Source organism: Gavia stellata, chromosome 4 (assembly GCF_030936135.1).
Source record: "Gavia stellata isolate bGavSte3 chromosome 4, bGavSte3.hap2, whole genome shotgun sequence".
Classification (NCBI taxonomy): Eukaryota; Metazoa; Chordata; class Aves; order Gaviiformes; family Gaviidae; genus Gavia; species Gavia stellata.
Genome location: NC_082597.1, coordinates 5016291 through 5041849, shown reverse-complemented (window position 1 = coordinate 5041849; position 25559 = coordinate 5016291). Strand labels below are relative to the sequence as shown.

Genomic DNA, 25559 nt, shown 5'->3' with positions numbered 1-25559 from the left:
CAGTGGGTGATTCCGTTTGCCAGTCGGCCTCTAGCAAAGTTTTTTTTGCCCTGGTTGGTAACAGCAGAAGGTGCTTCTATAGGAAACTGTCTTAAAAAGAAAAGTTACTGCTAAATTGTAAAGCTGTGATTTTCAGCTGGGGGAGAAAATTGTCCTGTTCTTGTAAGAAGGGAGGATGAAAGTCAGAATGAGAATAAACTAAAATAAGCAAGGTCAGTTTGGGTGTAACCAAAACCAGAAGTTGGCTGTGCACTCAAGTGTTTTGCCATGAAAGTTTAAAACCTTCCATTGCCAGATTCATGCAGTTTTTAACGCAGATACACACGACTAAAGGTAGCAAACTTTGGTCATCATAGGTAAGGACATGTCCTGCTTATCAGCTCTTAGGTGCACAAAAGCTGAATGCAAGAGCTCTAGATTACTCAGTGGTCCGTGTGGAACAATTTGTTAATAATACAATTTGATCCTCAGTGTGTAAGGAAAAAATGGTGTTTTTTTGGCTGTGTACAGCGATGGAACAGCTGTGTGTCCTTACCACTATGTAGCTCCAAGCAGAGGCATACTCGTCATTGTTACTCATACGTATTCCCACCATATATCCCATTTATTCTGGATCAAGGGAAGAAGAGATGAATATTTAGCTTCCAGCTTGTGCATGCGTTTAAGAAAAGTCTCATTTAAGGATTCTGCTGCTGAAGTTATTCTTTCACTTTCTGTTGCATGTGACCATTGAAAAAAGTATATGTGCCATTTGTGTGCTGTGTGTGATTTTCCTGGTGTAGGTGTTGCCTGACCTCCCACTGAAGTGAGCTGTAGACATGGTCTTTGAATCAGAGCTGACATTCTTGCCTTGTGTATGCTGAACTCTGAGCTAAACTTACCTTTTTTTTCTGGTCTATCTTTTGAATAAACAGAGGATTGATTGCCTAAAAAAGAATTCTTGAAGACAAATATAGTTGACAAATCTGTTGGCTTAGCGCTAGTAAATCAAGCTGATGTGAGAGGGGTTAGGTATTTTATTTTATTGGTCTCTTAAACTACCTTTTATTACGTGGATTATAATCAATGTTACCAGAAAGGTGTGCAGTGCTGTAAACTAAATCTAAAAACGCCAGGGTCAAGGGGTAAGAGATCTTATCGACTGTCTTAATAGCAAAATAACCATTGTTTTATAACCGGAGGCAACTGCTTTTCATGGAAATGTTGGAATTTGTTCTTTGGGTTGTGGTTACTTCGTGTGAATTGTCTTGCTTGAATGACTGCAAATGCGCACTGCGTCATACCTCCTTTCTCCTCTGGCTGGGTGATGAACTGTACTCAGGGTCTTAAATTTGGGCAACTGCCCTGTTTCGGTTTGTTTTTTTCCCCGCTCCCATTCTCAGTGAATAAACTGTAATGAATATGTCTTAGTATAGTTTTCCAAAAGAATACATTAAATGTGTAGGTTGTAATTTCAAAAGAGATTTAAGCATTTAAGAGCTTCAGTTGTATTTTGGAATGAGGCATCTAAAATGCCCAGGAGGATTTGAGCCTTCAGGACTTCTCTCACCTGGGAAAGAGAGAGGTCCTAAATGTGCTCATAAATTGCAGAGCTCCTCTGGGTGTTTGCCGGCAGGGTTCGAAGGTGGGTTTTCAAAAGATCATAGCTCCCATTGGGACACCCCAGGGAAGAAGCTGAATTTTCAAGAGTGCTCCTCATCTGGTATAGGGAGAACTGAGCTCTGACCAGCTTTTAAAGGTAGCTAGTGAGTACTAGAGTTACTGTACACGGATGTCTGGAGTTTGTCCTGTGCTTAATTGCGTGGCTGATCAGTGAATGTATCTAAACGAGCCAAACTTCATTGGAGTGCTGAGGGTTTTATCTGGTGAAGCCTGCAGGATCAGACTTTACATTGGTTATAGAGAAAGCGATGTTCTCTATGAACTCCGGGGAGGTTTTTTACCTTTTTGGCATTGCATGCTCCTTTGTTGTCAAACCTTTGGAAGAAACGAAAGCCAGCCTCAAATTGCATGGACCCTTTTTCTAAAGGCCTGATTCCGCATGTCTTGATTACAGCGAGGATATCTGTTTGCAAGATCATGCAAACGGCTTGGCCAGGGCCAGTTGTCTGTCCTAAGGGTTTGATTTTAATCAGGAGCTGAAGGCTTTGGTTAAAAAGCAGATCTGCCAAAAAGGACTTGTTTAATGGGCAGAATACCAGCACTGGGACAATGCTCTGTTTCTGCTTACAAATCGGATCGGGCTGATCGACAATTGTCTTACAAATGTGATGCCAGACAAGAATGGTACAGAGTGATAGGACGAAGAATTTCATTAGATGGAAGAGAGATGCAAAAAAATGGGACGGTTCAGTTTAGCGAATCAATAGAGCTTGATTTAATGTTCAGCACAACACAGAGCTTCTAAGGGGCAGCTGCCAAATAATTATTGTTTATGATCCCAATAGAAGGAATTCATTTAATTTACAGACTGTTACATGATTATTTATTGGGTGACGTTAGTATTGCATCATGGGGCCTGCGAGTATAATGTCAAGTCATGTTATGTCCTCCCATGACATTATGGTGCAGTGCACTAGAATAGGGCTGCTCGAGCCAAATACTTGAGTTTGCGTTAAAATGTATTGGCTTATGAAAGGACGGTGTGAGTACGTGCGTGCCTGCGAGCTTCACCCTCCACCCCCTCCTTCCCTGCAGGAAATCAGAGGAGTAAAACTGTAGTTACTTTGCTTTGCCATTAATTATATTTTTCTCATTACAAATCGGTGTGTAATTTGAATTGCAAACTCAACTATCCTGGCAGAATAGATCTGTTTACCATTCAAAGCAAAATGAAAATTATTTAAATTAGTTAATATAGAACTCATTTGAATGAATGGGATGTTTATTCATGAACTAGCTGAGGCAAGTGTGAAGCCGTCCTTATGGTCTGTAGCTTTGGCACTGATCAGCTCTAAAGTCACGTCCTGGGACAGAGATTTCTTTTTTATTGCATATTAACTGTGGTGTAGAGCCGTGGGTAGCTACTGCCTGATGTCGCTGAGTGTGAAATTTTCATCCTTTCTGACAAGGCCCCTCAGCAATTGTAATTCAGATGAGGAAGGAGAACCTGCTTCAAAGTTCATTGGCAGTGGCAGGGTCGCTGTGGTCGTATAGTAGGATTTGTTTTCTGCACTATTGGGGTGGGATGTGACATAGACTTTCCATCAGTTAGTTAAAATTTCCCCTTTATATTAGCCTGCACGGAAACAGGGACAGCCTTTATACCCTCCTGTGTCTTACCCAAGCACTGTCCTCCTCCTCAGCACAGAGCCGATGAGGTTGTTTTCCAACATCCTCCATCCCTTGGGATGTTTTACCCGTTGAGCATTAAAAATTGAAGTGTAACTAAACTTTCCCTTACCAGCAATTCCTTTAACTATGGAAGGAAAAGAGGTCTCTTGCCTCCTTTAGCCTGTTATTTCCGTGTGCTGTTTTCCTTTGTTGATGACAGTTGGGTTCATGAACACACTTACCGTCGGGTAGAGGAGCAGCGTGGAGAACCTGACAAGCGTAGTAGCTAAATTATGCATTGTGAACCACGCGGAGAGCAGGAACGTCTTTTGATTGACACTTGGGTGTTTTTGTACAGATTGCAGATTTACAGCTGAGCCAACAGAGCCGAATCTCTCCTGGCACTATCTTAATGCATTCTGGGATGCGCTAAAGACACTGGACGACAAGATTATTGTGTACACTTGTAATTGCTGTGGTCGTTCTGCTTTAATGTTATTGACAGATGGAAATTCAAATAGGGCATTTCTGTGTGCAGTGAGCTTGAGTCTGCTTGCCGTGTAAACCAGAAGACGGAGGAGATTGGAGGTGTAAAGAAAAACAGCGGGGAGAGAACCAGGTCTATATTTTGATTTTACGATGAACTGGTACAGGTAGGAAAACCTCTGAACACCATCTATACCTGGATTTGGTGATCAAGATGATCAATCATACTGTGATTATGTGTAGGAAAGCAGCCTTTACTTCTCTGTTACATCAATATAAGGAGGATTAAAGCTGAAAAGCCTGATCCTGGGATGAAGTGAGTCCCTCTTGCATGGTGCTGAGCTTCATCAAGTGAATTTGCCATTAAGAGTGGTGGCCGTAAAGCATTTTGCCTGCCCAGACTTTCTGTGAAGGCAAACATCATCATCTGGTCACTATTTGACATAGGTTTTTGTGTTTCACTCAGGTCAGGTTAACTTTTATCCTAGGTCCAGGTCAAAGGAGAGGAATTTCACTCAGACTCAAAGTGCTGGATCTGATTTTGGGCAGGGTATGGATGAAAAAGGAGAGAAAACTTGTGCCACAGCAAATCGGGTTGCTTTCAAATAACAACTTTTTTTTTTCCTCCTTTTTTTTTTTTTTTTTTAACTATTATCTGAATCTATCACAGAGCCAACTCCTGCTTGTGTGAGGGAGGGGAGAAGTGGATCTGTTGGCCATCTCAAAACTTACGGCGTGAGGACTCACCGGATTCTGCATAGTCAAAAGGTGGTCGGCTGTCTTGCACAGCTGATTTGTGTGCAAGATGTCAGATAGATGAATAGATAGGTGGAAGAAATAAGTTAACTTTCAGCCAATTTTTCTGTTCTGTTGGTGCTCAGGTGAAATCACCGGTGGATGCAGTGGTTAGAACAGACGCTGGGGCTGGACTACAGCAGAAAGTAGTGGGGTTGAGAGAAATGGGGCGCAGGGGATGGGAGCGGGAGCAGTAAGGGGACATGGTGAGACAGGAGCAAAGAGAAGAGCAAGCCATGAGCAGTCACTTTCTGCTCGGGGTGTGGATTTGGTGTCATTCAAGACTCCCTAGGTGCACAGGAGGCTTTTTTTGAGGGGCACAGCTTGGGGTGGTGGTGGAGACGTGGCCCGTACACTTGCCTTTCAGCATCATTCTTGGAGGTCACTTGTGTCCACAAAGCTTGTCCCCAGGTTCTTCAGAGAGTGGCACAGAGATAATGTTTCTGAAAATAGATGGGGGCCTCCAGAGCTGCTCTCTCAGAAAATGAGATTGTGGATGTGGTGGTTTTTTTTTTTTTTTAAACAAAGCCAACTTTCCCCAGGTAATCTCATACCAGAGGAAATAAAACTTAAACTATGCCTGCAGGTCTGTGATTATAGTGCAGGTAGAGGGATCAGATAGGCGGGGTGGACTTCTCCTTTTATCTTTGCGAGGAGTTGGCTCGCCTCCACTGACTTATCTGAGATGAGTTTGCTGTTCTACTGGTATAATTGAGAGCAGATCTGGCCCCGGTTTAGCTCTTTCACTGAAGGCTCACCTGAAATATTACTTCCTAAGAGCTTGAGGCTGGAGAAAATCAGTAGGCATTCTCTGAGCTTATGCTGTTTTACATCAGCTAAGAACTGGGCCCTCGAGCCAAGTAAAATGAAACTCGGAAATCTTCTTTGGCAGGTTGTACTGTCAAAGACTGGATATTTCTAAAGTAGTATATAGATTATTTTTTTAAAATATCTTCTTTGCCCAATCCTTGTCCTCTTACTCCATCAAAACCAAATTTAGACTAACCTAATGTAAACAGATTGCAGGATTTCTTTATATTAAATGCTGCAGGTGACTTCTAGTACAGTGTTTTATGTGTACTTTTCAAGTCGACTTTAGCAGACTATTAATTATGCAGGGCTGACGTTAGCATAAATAACTAGTCAGCAAATAAATGTCAATTAAATATTCTATTAGCATAGTAGGCAGCTTTATGCATTGGCATAGAACATTTAGCAGATTATACTTAACGAGCATATAAAAAACAGCATTTTTTTTCTTTGCTCTCCTAATGATGGCAGAGAGGAGGCGAGGAAGGGAGGTAAAAATAAGGCCAGCTGTGCTGAAGAGCCAGGGGTGTTTGAGCTGAAATTTGCCCTAGTAGGAGCCATGTCAGTTGACTCTGATGTCTCTTGGGAGCTTGCAGGAGCTGGAAATTGCTGGAGCATATCGTGGCTCGGCATCTCCCCGCCAGCTCCACGTAGCCCCTTGCAGACTCGCTCCCGAGAAGAACATATTTTCATTACAGCACCCATGGTAGTTTTTCCTTCCCTTCCTTGACATAACTCAGATGGCTCAGTCTGGGATGTGAAAATTCAAGAGTTAGCCCATTGCTTGTGCGGCATCAAGATAATGTTGTCTTGATAGGGAAAATGGTCTTTTCACTACTGCGTGAAACTGCAAATCTTTTGCACATGGTGCTGGTTTTAGTTACTTTTGAACGACTTAATATTGCCAAGTGAGGCCCTTTTGGGGTAAACTGAGTGTAAGAGGCCCCCACGTGTCTTTTGGGAATGTAAGTAATTGTTGAGCTACTGTGCAAATGTGGCACAGCCCGGCCAGTGGGACAGGCTTTGCAAAAAGTTTGAGTTGTAGACTTTATCAAATGCAGAGTTTTTGAGCATCTTCAGGTCTGCTGGGCTTGAAGTCAACCTTTTCCATTTTGATTTTCCCTTTAATATATTTTTTCAGGTCTAGAGGCATAGTTGCAGAGCATGTTGTAGGGATGAGATGCTGGCAGGTTGGTAAGGTGGACTCGGGAGTAAATGATTTATCCTGGTGTTTCTGTTGTGAAACTCAGACAAAGCAGCACTGTGTGAGTGGGAAATGCGAGGCGTGCGCTGCTCCGGCTTTAGCTGGGGCTGCCGTGAGTGATGGAGGCTGTCGGGGGAAAAAATCAATGGTTGGTTAAACATAGTTCCTTTTGTTTCAAGTTTTTTGGGAGTGCGGTGGAGGTGGTCCTTAGGGAACGTACCTACCACGAGGCTCCCAGCCTTGGCTCTGCAATGACCCCGTGGTTTAGGTACATGGCCATGGGGTACTGTTGGGCTCTCTGCTAAGGGGAAGATTTCCCCTGGGGTGAAGCCTCATCAGCTGGGGTCACTCTTTGTGCTCCTCTGTTGAGTTTTTGGTGGAACTAACTTAGAAAAGGTGTTTTTCCCCTTCACAAAAACCATAAATGCGAAGCCTCTGCTTTGTTGTCATCAATATTTTCCTTTGGAAAAAAGTCGTCGTTTTTCCCCTTAAAAATGTCAGGACAGTTGTTTCTGGGATTAAATACCCAAAACGTTGTCTTGAGTTGCAGCAGTGCCTTATGGGATTCATACATGGGTGCTGGTCTCTCCTTGCCCTTTCGCCTGGGTTAGACTTTCTCTCACGAGGGTCTGGTCTCTCCTTGTGGAGTCATCCTGAGATGTCTTCTCCTCGATGCCCCACGAGGTGCTTTTGTGCCTGGGGAACCTTGCATTTGAAAAACCAAAGCCATGAAAGATGGGTTAGGTTTCCAGTAAAAAAAAAAGTCCAAAGCTTTCACATGAAGTAGGCTCTGTTTATTAAAAGCAAGAAAAGAACACACTTTAATCAAAACCTAATTTTCCAGCAAGAAGCTGTTTCAGCAGAAACATATCCAGCAAGCCTAGTTTCCAGGGACAACGACATCTGCTTATGCTGTATTTATATTTATTTATTCTCACAAACAAATGGAGTGAGGGAAACAGGAGCAGGCCTGACCAGACAGCCCGTGCGTGGTCCAACAAGGCAGGGACGCACGTGGTGACTGTGGCCACCAGGTGTACCACAGGGTCCCACACAGTTTTGAAGTGCCTGCTCAGCATCCATTTTGGGGTGCTTTTTTTATTGCTCAGGATTATTTGGGGGAGTTAGATTTGGCCCGCACCCAGATTAGGTATCGGTGCAACTTCTTAGAGAGGTAACAGTGTCACTGATGCAATTGTCCCCGCACAGTCCTAATGCAAATCCTGGATTTTTGCACACTTACGGGTGGAAAGTGCTTTCATTTATAATTATAACCTATCCTCATTCCTGTACTGGACTGAGCTATATAGTCAGTAAAGCTATAGTAGCACAATACTACATGGTTCTACAGCTAACACTGAGGATGATACAGCAGTGTTTACGCTAGTGTCTTATTAACCCAACTTGGAGCACGGGTTTAATCTGTAGGTTGGCCAACAGCCAAGGAAGGGTTCAAGAAGGGGTTTTGCCGATGGAGTGAGGTTTGATAACAAATGGCTTGGACATACCAATACTGAAATGAACGCACTTTCTGACTGCTTCTCCCTTGCTTGGGTGGACTGCCTGTCCTGACTTCTATTTCCATGTATTGCTACTGGTGCATGGTGCCTTCCTCCATAAATGAATGATGTTGTCATTCCCATGGCAGGAACACGGTAAAGCAGCAGTATGGTTTGCAGCACTGTAATGGTCCCTTTTGGGTGATACAGGGAAGGCTGAACTATTTTGACTACAAATATCCTGTTACGATTAAAGAAGCAGCATCTTGTGTACAAGCAACAGTGGAGCTGAGGATCAGGCTTATTGCAATGAAAACTGCAAGCCTAATCCTTTTATAAACAGTCTGGAGGGGGATGGAGGTGAGGGAAAGAAAAGCAGTGATTTTTGTGGACTTTGACAAGTTATAAGTATATCCTGAGTGAAACCAATAGTGTGGAGCTTTATGAAAGATTTAATGAATAAATATTTCATGCCCACATGGTGCTTCTTCAGTAACGCATGCTGTCGGTAAAAAGCAATAAACAAAGAACCTCCTTCAGGGTTTGTTTGGGCTTTTAAATTAAACTAATTTAATCAACTTTTTCAGTCAAGCTTGATATTAGTTCATTTCTGTACACAGCACTGTACTCGGATCTGTTTGTTTTCTCCTGATACCTGTTCTCCTGTTTGGAAGATGCTTGAATATCAAAGAATGATTTGTTTTATCCTGCCCCTACGGTGCACATCCAGGTTTCCAAGGCAGAGAGCACAGTCTGGCTTTCTCCTTATCCTACAGCTTGAGGAGCCAGCCATCTTCTACCATCACAGCTGTAGGCGTGATGGGACCTCGAAGAGAAGACTGAGGGGGGTTTTTATCAATGCTTATAAATACTTCAGGGCTGGGTGCCAGGAGGATGGGGCCAGTCTTTTTTCAGTGGTGCCCAATGACAGGGCGAGAGGTAACGGGCACAAACTTGGGCATAGGAAGTTCCATCTAAACATGAGGAGGAAATTCTTTACTTTGAGGGTGGCAGAGCACTGGAACAAGCTGCCCAGAGAGGCTGTGGAGTCTCCTTCTCTGGAGATGTTCAAAACTCGCCTGGATGCATTCCTGTGCAAGCTGCTCTAGGTGACCCTGCTCTGGTGGGGGGTTGGACTAGATGATCTCCAGAGGTCCCTTCCAACCCCTGTCATTCTGTGATTCTGTGACCCCAGCTGAGCTTTTCGTTATCCAGCAGAGACATCACATGAGCACGTTGGTCATTTCTGAATGTAAGCAAGCAGGCATCTTTTTGAGTTTTGGAAGCCTTCAGCACCCAGTCTGCTGCTGCTTGAAGGACCATAAGTAGCCAGAAGTGCTCAGATCTGGCCCCACACGGGCAACAAGGCTTGCATGCTTCTGCACTGGTTTGCTGCACAAATTTATGAAGAGAGACTGAAATGCTCCTCCAGCTCAGGCTATTGGCGAAGCTGGATCTCGGGTGCGCTAGTGCCATTGCTTTATGGTTGACTGTCACAAAAAACGGCTGGGAGGAGGTCAGGATATATATATATATATATAAGCTCTGTGCTCCATGTCTTTGCAATACTTTAAAAAAAATCCTCGGAGACCTGATTTTGCCTTGGGAACAGCAGGACTGTAGCCAATTGATTCTTTCGTAGCTGGACCATGCAAGTGGAGAGCAAATAGGACACAGTAGGGAGGTAAAAGCAAGGGTGATCGGAGGGGTAGGACTAACTTTGGGAAGGCATCTGTGGGTAGGGCTGCTAAATGAGCTGAGGATCTGCTCAAACTTGGACACTGGTGCACCTTTGCATGGGGTGGTGGGGTCAGACACAGGTCCAGGGAGAGGGGCATTTCTCAGCTTCTTTTCCCATACAGTGGAGTAAATGTTCTTTTTTTTTCTTTTTTTTTTTTCCCCCCACATCCACTGATCTGGAACCCCTTGTTTCTGTACTAGGCAGCTTTGGGAACTAAAATTTATCCCTCTGGGCTGGATGGAGTACGTCCCCATGAGGTTTGTGCCACGCTATGGGCAGTGACAAAAGAGAGGGGTTGTATCAGAAACTGAGGGAGCTTTGTTTGTCCAAACACATGTAGACCTGTATTTGTTATTTTTCTGTAGTGTTAGGCAGTGTGTGAGATTATGTCTATATAGATCAGAACGCAAGCCCTTTGCACAGCAAAAGGGTTCATCTTTTGCAGAGACTGATGGAGCAAAACTACTTGCAGTAGTGCTGAGCTGATAGTTGCCTGATCCAGCCAAAAGTGTTGGCAGAACCAATTTCTGCTGCCGCTCCCGACCTCTTGCAAGGAAAGCACGTTTTGATGGGACTCAAGCTCTGTTCAGAGCACTCGAAGGGCTTAAGATGAGCAGTTAAGACCCCATGGCTTTGCCTTCTGTTGCTCGTAATTCCGGTCACAGTCCGCAGGATAACACTGCAGCCGCTGCTGTGACTAAACCATTGGTTTTGGAGCTGACATTTAGTGCAAGTTGTGCTGGAGGAACAAAGATACGGGAGGAAAGGAGTAATTGCAGCACAAGGCAGAGACTGTGAATGAGAAGCTGTATTTCCAAGGAAATACAGCAGGGAAAGGCTGTGAGCAGACATCAGGTCTTTCTGTGAGTAGAGATTTCCTGAGATTTCCTTGTTCTGTAGCAGCAGGTGAAATGGGGTGGGTTTTTGGAAGGTGACTTGGAGACGATTACAGGTAAAATCTCCCTTTGACGATTGTTGCAGAAAACCGCTTCCATCCATTGCACAAACCAGCAAAATCCTCCTCTCAAGGCATTTAGGTGCCAAGGGATGGAAGGATGTTAATTATTTTTCAGTTAAAGACCCGATGAGGGTCCTAATAAAAATGGAGAAGACAGTAAGTTTTAGAAATACTGGCTCTGACTCTCTGTGTTGGGCCACCATTTGACATCATCCAACTATTTGGTGTGAACCATGTGAATATAGAACAAAATGTATGACAGTTGAGGTCTGTGACTTGGTGAGTTGTCGTTGAGGAGCAATGTCCTTACTCAAGCAAAGACCTCTGAGCTGTGTGCCTCAGTCATGACAGGGATGATCTCCACGCCATGAATATCCAGTAGTACCCGTTTTGAGTTATTCTTCCACACTCACACACCTCCTGGGGCATATGCTCTGATGCTGTGGAGCTAGAAAGCCCAGAAACCACAGAAAAATGGGAAGATTAACCCTGAACGCATAGCAGTGGATGCAAACCACTTTTTTTTTTTCACATGGTCAACTTAACTAATGCCCAGCTGAGTGCGCTTTTTATAAAATGTTCTTTAAAAATAATAATCGAGAGATTTTAAGTAGCCGTTCTTGGTAATTGCATATAATTTCCCTTCCCCAGTCTCCCGTAATTTCCCCCAGAGGAGTTTTGGAATGGAAATGCCATCTCAATTGTAAGACTAGGCCTAGATAGTTAATGTGGTGATATAATAAGTAAAACATTGACGGACTTAAATAATCGCTATTGGAGGCATCTGTGGAGACTTAAAAAACCCCTACCATTCATATTCTAAGTTAGGCACAGTTTTGGGTCTTTATATCAGAGAAGGAGGTGGCTTTCTGTGCATTGCTGTAGAGCTGGGAAGGGTCAATAGCACAAGGGACTTGATCCAGAGCGTGCTGAAGTTGATCTACATGTTTCCTCAGTGGACCTTTTTTGATCAAATTGAAGATTAAATGATGTCTATTAGAGCTGAGCAGATGTGAGAGGATTTTCTGTGCTCTTTTAGGCCACGGACAAGCCAACGTGTCTAGTGTCATGTTTTCAGCAGAGCGTTCCTTCAGATGCACCTAGAGGCACCGCAGATTTTGCTTGTGAGGAGCATGCGTATAGGGAACTTGGGAAGCTGCTAGTGGCAGATGCAAGCGCCAGCATGATCCCGAGCCAGCTGTGACTTGTACTTGATTTTTCCCGCATTACGCATGATAATGTGGGCTCCCAGTCACCGTGGAAGGGGCTTGATTCCTGAAGCAGACCATATGCTCCTGGAGCCCGTAGAGGTAGCTGTTATGCAGTGCAGAGATTTAAGTGATGCTCCTATAAAGCGTTTTCCTGATGACAGTTAAAAATCAATTCCTCTAACACAGATTCCAAATTCTGGGTCAATTCGGGCCCTTTTGCATAACATCGGAAAGCTTTTGCTCTGAATTCCCAAATGGTTGGTTTCTGTGTCTGTGCTCTCATTCCTTTTTGATTTTGGTCACAAAAGAAAAAAAAAAAAACAAACCCAGCAAATAAGCTTAAGGACGTACTGAAACCCTTTCTGATTGATGCTTTAGTTTGTGTTGTGAGGGCAGAGCATCTACCTCCTGCGTCTGTAGCACAAAAAGCTTTTTCCCATGCTGTCACTGTTGGGAACAGATGAAGAAACGAGGGGAAGGTCAGCATTTTCAGGTCATGGTGTAAAAATGCAGCTACTTCCTAAAGTGCTGGAGTAGATCTAGGAGATGTATCCAGGGAAATCTTTGCCAAACTCGGGAAACCATCCTGCTATGTATTGTACAAGTTCTACTGAAGAGGCTGTGCCATGGTGAGTATAGAGCCTAAAGAGGCAAGAAGGAAATCCGGTAATTCTCCCATGCTGAGCAACCCTGGGAAGGTCACTGAGGAATCCCTGGCCATGTGAGGCTTCCACACCCTGGGCATTTGTCTGCTGAAGCTACCTCTTCCATAGGGTCCTGCTTTGCTTTGAGCCATTCTGCTGTTGTCCTTGAACTTGTCAGCCTGGACACCAGGAGGTGGCTCCATTTGGAGGCCCTCTTTCTGTAGAACATCTACAAAATCTATTTAGAAACAAAGAAACCAAAAAAATTTGGAGGAAACATTGTGTGCTGAAGATGAGATCAAGAGCTCACAAACCAGCTGAATGAACCATGGCTCTGCACTAAGATTTGGGAGCCTTTGGTTTAGCAGGGAAGGCATTTGGGTTCATCAGAGCATCGTCATCTCCAGTCAATGTGTCCCGGAGTGATGGAGAAGCTAAAGTTTTAGAATTCAAAGGAGGTTTGGAGCACTGTGGAAAAGCTGCTGGCATTTCATATCCTGCAACACATCGTTATTCTCGTTTCAGATGATGCCTTGCATAATGTTCCATGTTGATCTCCGATTTAGATCTAAACTCTTCAAAGTTTGGGGGATGTTTTTGATCCTGGGATTTATAGTTCAAGCCCTTTTCTAGTTTCAAGTGAGGAAAACACATGTTTAGAAAGCGCAAGATGAGCCGTGATGGAGTATTTCTTTGATGGTGTTGTGATGATCATTATGAATTTACATCTTGTGCATAGGATGTTAAGCACCTCATGGGGCCTGGCTGTGCTTAGACTGTACCATTAATTTCGGGAAGGATGCATGATGAATGCTCATAAGTTTCCCCTAGGTTCTGATTTGTGGCACTTACGTCACGGAGCAGAGAGGCTCCAAAATGATTAAGTGGGATTCAATCATTAGAAGCTGGCAGTACAATTCTGATTAATTACAGAAAGTGCTACAAAGTGCAAAATGAGTTGTTTTTTTTTTAAAAAACATATGTTTCTGCTTCATGGGGTGTCAGAAGGTGAAATCACGGTGAACGAGGCTTGTTGGCTATTTCCGGGTAATTTGGGAGTGGGCTGGCTCGCTCTTGGGTCATGGGGATGGTTAGATTACCAGTATTGTCCCATGCTCTGGGCATGAGCAGCGAGATTTGGGGAGAACCATGGGCAAATCCTTAAATTAGACCTAGCGCGTCCTGCTTTGCTGTTTGTACCTCGCAGCACTGTTCCTCACCAACTTGAGCACCGCGGCACCAGCCTCCTGCCTTAGTCCTGCCAGGGTTTTCCTACAAGGTATCCCTCTGCCTCTCATCTCTGAGATGCATCTTTGCCCTTGGGTTGGGGGTCCAAGCTGAAACTAGTAATGGCTTGCCTTTTCTTTCAAATCACTGCTCGTGTCTTCACAAGAAGATGTGGTTGGAGGCTGCCAGTCTGTGGCCATCCAGCCAGGGACATGTTTCACCTGCCTGTAGCCATAACATCTAATAATCACAGATAATGTGAGACTGGATGCTTAAATTTTAGGTAGGATATATAGGGTGAGGTGAATCTAGACTTGTAGTGTCTGTCTGAAGGAAGAAGTTAAAAAAGGAGCTTTTGGCTATTTGCTGTGTCTCATGCATATCTGGTGAATTTGGTAATAGAAAAAACTCTTTAACCGTTAACCAAAACTTGCATCCTTGGTTTTATTTTTAATTGGTGTTTCCCACCAGAGCAAAGAAAGAGTTGTCTTAATTATTCTTCTGTAGTGTATTAAACAATACAATGCATATGGTAAACTGCAAGCATCATCCCCACTAATTCTCATCTTTCTGTAGAAGATGGAAAATGAAAAAACCAAACCCAACCCAGAATGGGTTTCTTGGACATCAGGTCCCTCTATATGTCTTCTATGTTTTGGTGCTTTTTTTTTCATAATGGATATTTGCTGTAGACTGTTGGCATTACCAGGGGAAAAAAGGTAATTGTGCAGTGAACTGGTTTATGCTTTATGTAAGAACATTGTGCTGCTGTAAATTTGTTGCATTTTACAGAGCTGCCTCCAAAAAGTAGCCTTCAGAAAGCAACCGCAGGATTTAGAAGTGAGAAAAGGCACTTAGTATGTGAGATAATTGGATAGAGTTTGGAGGCCTGAGGTCAGAGCCTTGGGCTCAATATTTATCCTGCAATGACATCCCCTTAGAGAATGGTCCGTAACTTTTAGATGTTGTTATGCCACAGAATCCATTTGGGGCTGGCCCGTGAGATCCCAAAGGGATAGGGCATAAAAGTGCCTCCTGTGTCCATTTGCAAAGGCGAGCCAAGGGGAGAGCGTTCGGCATTTGGATCAGGATCAGGTAACCTCCAGACCTCTCTTTCTCCACTAGGTCCGCTTTCTAGCATCAGAGGGATCTGGTGCAATGCAGTATTATGTGAAAGACTCCCATAGGAATTCATAACAACTATTGGCATGGTCCAGTGTGTGCCCAGCGGTGGTCAGAGATACTAATTCAGGGTATGAACCAAGCTGATAGCTGTATTGCAATAGTTCTGGCTATGGTTATGAATGCTAACTTGGACGGGGATTTATCCAGGAATTACGCATTTTGCTTCGTAGATATACCTTTTTCCTCTTTCTACATTTCTTTTCTGGAACTAGTACACAGGGAGCATATGAAGTGCAATATGTAGGCTTTACCAGGGTGATGATGGGCAAGCAGCACGCATACATCCTTCCCGATGGCTTTCGAAGCTTTTAAATCAGGATTTTACAAAGTGTCTGTGCATCTCTTTTCTACCTGCAACAGCAAATCTCTGTGCCTGCAAGGATGACTAAATGCCTTCTTGGTTTTCACCCAGAGGGGCTACAGCTTGGAAATAAATAGCTGTGCAGCTACCTGCTAAGTGTAGTTTTGTGCAGGGAATCTGGTGTATGTACTTGTGTCTCATATAGGCGCATGCATAACCCATCTCCTGCAGTCGCACTCTGAAGTCCGTGACCTGGGCTGCTTCTGAGTACATTGGTTAAGGTGCTGATTTTGCCTGGAAAACAGACCTCTTACAGTCTTATTATTTTTTTTATCTCTATGGGATAAAAGTGGATTTAGAAATTACAATCAAAATACCAAGTTCCCCCCTCCCTGAATGCTCCCGAACTGCTGATTTGACAAGGCGTTCATTAAGACTCCTGGGTCTTAGGGTTGGGAGTTGGAGCTCTCATCACACATGATACATCTCTTCTGCGCACTGAGCATGGCGCTTAATGCAAGCGGAGGAAAAAATAATCAAGGAACGTACGTGGAGGCTTGGGGTTAAGTGGCAAGAGCCGTGGAGTTTGGATGCTCATTTTCACAGTGAGCTGTCACCCTAATGGACATTGATACTAATGATGGAGGAACCCCTATGGTTATATGGTTTGTTCAGAGCTTTCAAATGCTGGGCATTGCCTGGCTTTCAGAAATACCTTCCAGGAACTCTGTCTCTGTGTGTACATGTCTGAGACCATTTAAGTCAGCCATTCCTGCTTAATTTCTAAGAATGTTGTTGATAAAAATGAGATTTATTTACCTTGTACCTTGATTGAATTGGGCACAGAGTGACGTTATTGCTACGCGTAAAGAGTGTACAATCTCTGTTTAGGTAAGAGTGAAAGTAAGGAATTTTGGAGAAGTAGAAGCCACTTGCTCTGAGTGAAACACCATGACCTTTGTAGTTACGCATCAGGTTTCCTCTTAATTTATCGCATAGGAGCCGAGAATAAAATCAACCCTTTTTTACTGCATTGGATGCTATAGCAAAATCAGAATAATCAGCCTTCATTTATGCCTGCAGATACAAGAGAACAGATAACTGACCCAAGTAAAAATGTTTGTGTGTGGAGGATCTGTTACATTCCCAAGTAAGTTGCCAGGCGGCTGTTCTTCCCAATTCATGGTGATGTAAGGGGGGTGTTTCTATTGTTTGGTACCTAGTCTGGAGGACAAGGTTTCAGAATTGTGTTCCAGGTGAAATTAATGTAAGAACACTTAAAAAAAAAAAAAATAGGGTTGCATGTGGTAAATGCTCTAAAAAGTTGAATGCGTCATCCTTGAATACCACCCTGTTGAGGCTGGACGGCTGCAGGTGGCTTCTTGTTATGTTGAGGGACCGGGTGAATGAATTGGTTGCATTCCTGCAAGGCCACGGGTGGGAAGAGAGGAGTTCCCCATGCCTCTTGCCATCTCCCACCTGCGTGTCGCTCTCCTCCTCCCCAGTTCCCGTACTCCCAAGGGAGACCAGTGCTGCGTCTCGGTGGTTCCTGGCTGTGCTTGCATGGCCTTCTTACAGCGAAGGGACGTGACAAGTGCAAATACACCTGATAAATTTGCTGCTGTTCTTTATCTACATAATCTGATTGCAATTGGTAAATAATGCCACCAAGACAGAGCAGAGCCGTTTCCCGTTATGAACACACCTCTCCTTTTTATCCCTTTCTTTAATTTTAAATAATTCAGTGCAAGTAGAATATTGACTTTTAACTGAAGGGAAGTAATTAATCAGAGTACTTATGAGTAGATCATTTACTGCAGCTTGCATGCAGGGTGGGTACCCGAGGCCGTCGTACTCAGTCAATCAAGGCAGGCTGATATGAGTTAATGACACGCGGGTCACCATGCCGTTGGGATTTATTAAGCGAATTTCTCTTCTGATCTTGGGCAGTTTAACTTGTAAGCAGAAGGCCATAGCAGTGGGCTCTCAAGAAGAGTTTGTTTGTTGCCATGATGTTGTGTTTGGAGTGAAGACAGCTGAACCTACTGCATGGAGGTACCTCAGCAGTTGTGGTGGTGACCCTCCAGCCAGTTATTTCTTGCTTGGTGAAGTGTCTTGCTAGGCTTCCCGAGCTGCAGTGAGTTAACGGAGAGGATTGCTGCAGGAGCTTGCATCATTCAAAAAAACAACTTTGCTGTCATAGCATCCACTCAACCTGGCTGCACAGACACACACTCCTTTCTCCCACAGCATCCCACATCCACATCCTTTCCTTCTTCCACCCGTAGTTCCCGCAGCTGGGTTGGAGACGTAGCCCAGGCCAGAGCAAGCTTCAAGAGATGAAAAGCAACTCCCAAGCCACGCGCTGCTTGTTTATTGTTAAAAAGATAACAGTTAATTAAAGACCAGAGAAATCCGAGGGGAATAGCGTGTATGTCTGTGAAGGACTCAAAGGATGTTGGGAAGTAAAGTCTCCCGTGGACAGCGAGACAGTTTTTTGCACGTGGACTTGCTTGTTTTGACTGAGAGAATATAAGTGGATCATTTCTGGAAACCTTGAATGGCAGCAGGAAGGATAACAGTCACATTATACTGAAATCCAGTGTAATTGCATAGAAAAAAACTATAAAGGAATTCTTCAGGTGAAAACCTAAAACAAGTGTACATGCCTTTCTTTGGTTTTACTTCTCTACTTTTTCTAATCAAGGGGTGCTCTTGCAGGCAGAATTGGGTATGCGAGGATTAAAGTCTGTGCATTGGCCCTTTCTTGGGTCAAGACCATAAAAAGTGCAGCATGGGTGGTCTTCTCTTAGGAATGGGATCAGGGTGTTTTGGGTAGCCTGAAAAACCAGAGCACCCCAAGTATTTTAAAGACAATTAAAAAATCACGCAGAATATTCTTATTATATGAAGTAGCTCACGTGGGCTAAACAAATAAGATTAATTTGAAGTTTTCGCATTTTCAGTTTTATTTATTAAAAAAATTAGATAATTAACAGTTGTAAGAACTAGTAGATCAATTGATAGCTTAAAGCAACGTCTTCTAAGTGTACAAGAGCTACTCATTCTCCTACAGATATCACACTTCCTTCTAATATCTGTTTATTAGCCTGTTGTAAATTCATATGAATGGGAGCACAATGTACTGCTGACTCCAGGAGTGTATTTTGAGCACGTGTATTCTTTGATGCACGGTTGCTTATAACTTCTAGTTTCCATGAAAATCCCCTATATATAATATTTTCTTTGAAGGCTTTCCACAGGTATATGGAAGGTGATGCCTGAACTCTGAAGTTGGTATCTCTTGATATTTATGGCTGCATCATTAGGAAATGAGATCAACAGCTTTTGATGCACTTTCTTTTTCTTCTTTGTACTGTATTTTCATTACTTTGTGATCCGATTCAAACCGCAGAACTCTGCTGGTGTGAGAACAGAAGATTGTTTGAACTTTTAAGTAAGAAAGTTGTTTGAAGGTGTCTCCAGCCCCATTTGGCTTTTCCCAGGGCAGCCCACAAAAGAATCCAAAACCAGCAGTCATTTTTATAGAAAATGCCATTAAATCGGTAAGTAACCTTTTTAAATTTTTTTTTTTTTTTTTTTTTTTTTTTTTTATTTTGGAAATGCCTAGTGGGGGATCTTGTACTAGGCTTTGTAGGGTATGCAGCAGAAGACGTTCCCTGCCCTGAAGGACTTGGGGATGGTTCAAAAGCAGCGTAGACACAGCTTGAGCCCTTTGCTTAGGGGCACAGGGGGGTCCTGGAGCAGGGACAGCACTCGCACCCCCATCCCATTTCCACATCCAGTCTGGTTCACAAGGACATACATAGTTCAGCAAGCTGAATGAAAATGTCTGGGTTCAACCGTTTTCTGTCAAAATGCTGTTTTATCAAGATGGAAATATTTTGTGAGAACATGTCAGTTTTGACAAATTGTTTTGATGGGTGAAGTCTAAACAAATTGTTTTAGCGTTCTATGTTATTTTGATATAAAGACATCTCATTTTGACTCTATCATTTAGACCTTTATAACATAGTTATAACATTTATGTGTTAAGACTTTTATAATGTATTAATATTGCATCAAATGTGTGACAACTTTAAAAATAAAAGAAAATATCAATATTATAAGGTTTCTATATTTTTGCAATATGCTATTTACCTTTTCAAAACCTGCATATATTAAATATGTAATATCTGTATATAAACTTTTGAACATCCTGAATTACTTGTTTAGAAAATTTATTTTTTCATGAGATCCTGATATTTTAGTTTATTTCATAACGGAGTGAAAAGAATTGCCCAGGTCCTGTCCGGCTATAGTTCCTCTTTGTGAACCATTTTTGTTCATTCCAATCCTAGGAAGGAGTTAAATTTTTAATAAGAAGAATGGTTGCCACAATGAGAGTGTTGTCACTTAGCAGATTTATCCCAAAGATTTTAAACCGTTTTATAAAGCTGTTTAAGATGCTGTTCTTCACTTCACATATGAGAAAATTGAAACTGTTGTTTAGAGATTGATGGGGTCCAGTGGGAATTCTCCAGTAGAGGTCTCGACAGGTTGCTGGTAATCCTGGGTTATTAAAAAAACAACAACAGAAAAACCTGACGTGAAAAAACATTCTTTTCTAATGATTTTTTTTAAAGTATGGACAAAAATGAGCATAATTTGATATTATTACTTGTCTTGGTCCCCGTTACTGGTGGCAGCAGCTCAAATCCTCTCAGGTGAGCTAGTGTTGGTTGTCCTCATACCTGCAAGTTTGTACTCAACATGCTCAAATGCTAGGTAGATAGATGGGCATAGGTATTCAGTCATGCATTATGTATTATTTTGTATTATCATGCATTATTTTGAAGTAATGATACACCCGATGGTCCCTGGTGTCTGGAAGCATGGTCTTGGCCCACTCAAGCTCTGTTTGTGTGTCTTATGCCTTCCCCTGTGGCTGGGAAGGGCAGAGGTATCCACGGGGTACGTAAAGGTGTTTCTGAGGGGTAGCTTATTTAGGTGCTGTAAGCCAATAAGGTATTTGTGCTACTATTTGTTTCTGTTACTGAATGTGGCAGTTCAAATTCCTGAGTCTTGCTTTTGTCAATCAAGGGAGTGGTTTGGGGGGGAAAAAAAATCATAAAAAGGCAAAAAAAAAGTGCATGATCATTGTCTTCTCAGTCTTTCAGATTTCAGGGTTTTTCCTGTGCTTTGCAGTTTACTGTTCTTGCAAAAAAAAAAAAAAAAAAAAAGTAGAAAATAAGGATTTTCATATAAACCCATGACCCTGGGAGAAGTGGCTTTAAGAAAAAACAGCAACTACTAGGAGAACAGATAAAATCCCAAGAGTTGGTAATATGGTAATGGTATCTCATATTCATTGAATGGAGCTCCTGTGACTCAGTGCTTTCATGGGACTGTAGATGTTCTTTTAATCTCTTATTTCTCTAGAGAGGCAGATAAATCTGAACCCATTACACGCTGTGGCTGAGGCAGGGCACAGAGGTTTACAGGATTGCAGGGGCAGCTGGTTGGGCACCGGGAATGAAGCTGCTCTCCTGGCTCTCAGGTGCGTGGTTAGTGGGATTATGGGGGACGCAGTGGTGCAGGATTGCAGCGCTCTGGCCTTTTTCAACTGCTATTTCACAGAATCACAGAATCATTAAGGTTGGAAAAGACTTGTAAGATCATCAAGTCCAACCATCAACCCAACACCACCATGCCCACTAAACCATGTCCCGCAGTGCCACGTCCACACGTTCCTTGAACACCTCCAGGGATGGTGACTCCACCACCTCCCTGGGCAGCCTGTTCCAGTGTCTCACCACTCTCTCAGTAAAGAAATTTTTCCTAATATCCAGCCTAAACCTCCCCTGGTGCAACTTGAGGCCATTTCCTCTTCTCCTGTCACTCATCACTTGGGAGAAGAGACCAACACCCACCCATACCTTCAGGGATGGTGACTCCACCACCTCCCTGGGCAGCCTCTTCCGATGCTTGATAACCCTTTTGGTGAAGACGTTTTTCCTAATATCCAATCTGAACCTCGCCCGGTGCAACCTGAGGCCATTTCCTTTTGTTCTGTCACTCGTCACTTGGGAGAAGAGACCAACACCCACCTCCCCACAACCCCCTTTCAGGTAATTGTAGAGAGCGATGAGGTCTCCCCTCAGCCTCCTCTTCTCCAGACTGAACAACCCCAGCTCCCTCAGCCGCTCCTCATCAGACTTGTGCTCCAGACCCCTCACCAGCTTCATCGCCCTTCTCAATTTGCATGGCTTTCATGGTCAGCACGCACAGTGCAAGGGGAGAGGGCTGTTTTTCAGCAGCTGATGGTGAAAACCTGGTGCACGGTGAGCGATGCTAATGGTACTTTGCACATCAGCCGCTGACCAGGTTGCAGCAGCCCCTGGTCCTCAGCTGCTGCCGCAGTGCCCGGGTTCGGAGCGGTCAGGTCCAGCCACAACCCAGAATCATTTGCTTGGGAAAACGAGACGAATGAGTAAAAGTGAGAAAATGAGGGGGAGTCAAAAGGGGAGAGAGGCATGGGAGTCAGAGAGGTTGGGGGCAGGGCGAATCGAGTAGAGATAGAAGTGAGAAGAATTATTATTATTTGGGGGATATTGGGTGCGATCCGTTTTTTGATGGAGTTCAGCCCTGTGGAAGGGAAGCTCAGTTTTATAACCTCTACCTTCACTTCTGCCTAAATAGAGCCTTAGTGTGGAAGGGTCCTTCTTCTTTCTAATTTAAGAATCTGCTGTAACGTCTGCCAAACTAGAAGCCGCTCTCTGAAATGAGTATTTTTCATTGAAGGAGGCAGGAGGGCTTTGTATTTTCCTCTGAGAGATGCAAAGGTAGTGTGCTGCAAACACTGCAGCGGAGCAGGGATACTTGGTTTTTATTTTTGCAGGTGTGGATAATTTCACCGAGGTCTGTTAGGAGGAGGCAGAGCCTGGGCTCAGCCTCAACCAGCCCAGCCTGGTGCCGGGCACTTGCTGAGTCTGGGAATTGATGCACTGCTACAACTGCTCCTCAGGAATTGGGGAGAGAAACGTGGGGTCTTTCTCAGGTCTTTCTGTAGTCGTCTAGATACAGATGGATTTTCCTCTCTGAGCATTTAGTCCTGCATGACTGCAGTCTGGAGCAGAGCTACTGGCTCTGCTATGGGTACATCTTGGCGCAGCAATGTGCAGATCTGGCCTCTCTTTTGGGGTGCTTTGCTTTAAGGCAGGTGGTTCTGTGGCATGTTTATGGCAGGAAGGTGCTTTAATGCCTCTGGCCTTGGAGCTGCAGAGGTGTGAAAACAACCACCCATGCCGGCTCCAAGATGAACTGAACCCGATCCAAAGGAAACAGGCACATCTGCGTACACAAGCTGCAGCTCCAAACAGGGCTGGTGTGGTGTTGCCTGCTAAACCTGGAACGAAAAGTAGTTATGGGAGCATCTCTTTATGCAATGCATGCCTTGTGTTTGGGCTGTGCTGTCTCTAATATGGTGCAAGCTCTGACCGATGCTTTTTCCATGGTGAGAGCGTTGCTAATGCCTGTCTCCTCTCCGGATTATCTAGTGTTTAATCGTTCAGTTCAGCTCACACGTTAGCCTTTGCATTGGTGGGATCACTACACTGAGTCTATTTTTTCTGCTACCACGGCTCTACTTCTCTTGAATCATTTCCTCGCACTATGATAAATGTGATGGCAGTTGGCCGCGGGGGTCTCAGACCATTGCACAATCTCATGTTGGTCACTTCTCTGCACAGCGACCCCGTGCAGGACCACGGGTCTGACACTAAGATGGGGCTGTTACTCATAGCGATAGTGGAACTCTTGGCCGAGCTGTGTCCTCATAGACTGCTCTAGAGGACTAATCAGTGTGATTATGTTACTGTCATCTTGGTTAAGCAAGCCATCACTGCTTAGGATGTAAGTAGCCTCAACGTAACTGGAATATCTCAAATGCTTTCTTGTCATTGGACCTATTTGGAGCCCCATTGTGGTGTGGGTGACAGTCCCTTTCCAAGGTGCCATCTTCACAGATGAGCTGTTGGTGAGGGGAGGGTGGGTGTGCAAAGGGACAGGTAGCTTTCAGTACTTACCCCTGCTTGGAGAGGATTTTATGCATTGGTAAAAGTCTTCCTCCCAGTTTTGTCAGCTTCCTGGATTGCGAAGAATGAGGGATGTTTCCTCCTGCGCCATCCAGGCAGAAGTACCAGGGACTTTCTTACTATGAAGATTTCTTATCACCTTTTGAGTGTATGCAGCTCAGTAAGAGCTAGGGTGGAATGAGTTAGGGTGACATTAATCGTAAATTACTGCTTGTGCCCATCACACTTCGTGGTTGGAGGGGACTTGTCAGAGTATTTCCATTTGAAGGTTTGAAGGACACATTTTGTCCTCTGTGGCTTGTGCCTTTTGTAAGAGGACCTACCTCCCTGCATGAATGGTTCTCTTTGAAAGGAATTGATGAGAATGTTTCTTTTGCTTTATTTCTTGTGTGTTTCTCCTGCCTCCCATGGCACCACGGACGTTGGCTGAGATCCCGGAGGGACATTCAGCTTGACAGGTTCTGGATGGGTGAAGTTCACAAGGGTCTTCTGGGAAGATGGATCCATTGAAAGGTAGAGAAAATATGGATATCTGAGCCCCATGGACCACTCCTGACTCATTGAAGTTATTTAAGGAAGGAAAAATAATTTTGAAAGTAGCAATACTAGTGGAGCTTAGGTCCCCGTGTAACAGGATGCTTTGTCCTGTCCACCTTCCCATCCCACCAGTTGGCCAGCCAGCTGCAGATGGGCTCTAAAAGCAGAATTCTTCCAGCCTGTCTGCACAAGGAGAGGTTCAGTTGGGTCTTTTCCTGTAGCTAACAAGGGAAAATGTGAATTAGGGATTGAAAATCAGGGCTTCAATCCACAGGTGCTGAATCTGATACACCAGAGAGGCACCAGCGTTTCTTGTGATGGATGCTCAGGTTGGGCACCTGTGCATTACACTGCCAGCTATTCTCATTTACCCAGCGGATTTTCCTTTGTTTGAATATTCTTGTTGAACATTTTGCTTGGTCCTCGAAGGCTTTTGCAGGTATCGTGATGATTCAGATTCACTTCATTACTACTAAAAATTAATATTTGCATTGTAATGACTTGAACTGTGGTACTGAGAAGGCCAGCTGCACTCTATAGGCACAGAAGAAAGTGCAAATCCCTGTTCCTAAAACTTCCAGTGCAATCTATTCTCTCTCAGAGGTTTTCAGAGTCCCTTTATCTACACTGCCAAAGAAGAACAAAATAAAGCAAAACACCAGATATTAGATTTGTTTGGGGAGGATGGCTCTGAAACCACTCGGAAACTGGGAGTTGCTTGTTTTTTCAGCTGAGTCTGTTTAGTCTGAAAACAAATGTCACCTTGGCACTTTTGGACTTTGGAAGCCTGTAATCCAGATTTGAATGTGGAGAGGGGTACCGTCTTATTTAGGTGTGAAAAAGTTGGGAGGTGCAGGTCTTTTAAAAAGGACAAGAGGTTTTTTTTTTGCGAGGCATTAGAAGGGGGACAGACTGGCAGACAGCAAGATCTGTGAATTGGGCACCGTTGAGACCTCTCAAGTCGGGCATCTGGAAATGGGGGCCCCTGAAATCTGTTGTCAACTTTGAAAATCCTATTTCCCCCCACCCTCCTCCTGCCAGCTTTGAAAGTTCGAACTGTGTTCTTCTTGTCACATTTGTCATTCCTTAGTAATGAAGCTCTGGCATGCAAAATTTGGCTGACAACTTTGTGGGTATGAGCCAAAACGAAGTTCAACTTGCACCTTTCTCTGATGCACCCAGTGCTGTTCGCAGCGAGAGGCAGAAGTCTGAACCAGAGGGACTCCAGTCTCATTCATTACGGCAATTACTATCTTCTCGCTGATGCCAAAATTAAGCTTGTTTTCTTTATCCTAATGTAGGTGGACAGGAGCTGATGAGGTGTACGCAACGTGAATGTTGAGAGAGAAAGTGCCATGTATAAACCATTTCTTCTCAGGCTATTCCTTCATCTTAAATAATGTAAAGGTCATAAATCTCCTGGAAATCATGTAAAATCAGTGCTGCAAAAGACTTAGAGCAGTTCCAGGCTAGCTTAGGTTTTATTTTATAGATCCTCAAGTCCAGCACTTTAAAGTTCGCTAATTTTAAATACATTTAAATGCACTTTCAAAGTAATTTAGATCTAGAAACTAAATGTATAGTTCAAGTGA

General features: G+C 43.8%; 1 protein-coding gene across 1 annotated transcript in view; it reads left to right on the top strand.

The window, feature by feature from the left end:
- SFMBT2 (Scm like with four mbt domains 2) overlaps positions 1-25559 on the top strand; it is a 103010-nt gene that overhangs the window by 11309 nt on the left and 66142 nt on the right. The gene's annotated exons all lie outside the window — the stretch shown is intronic.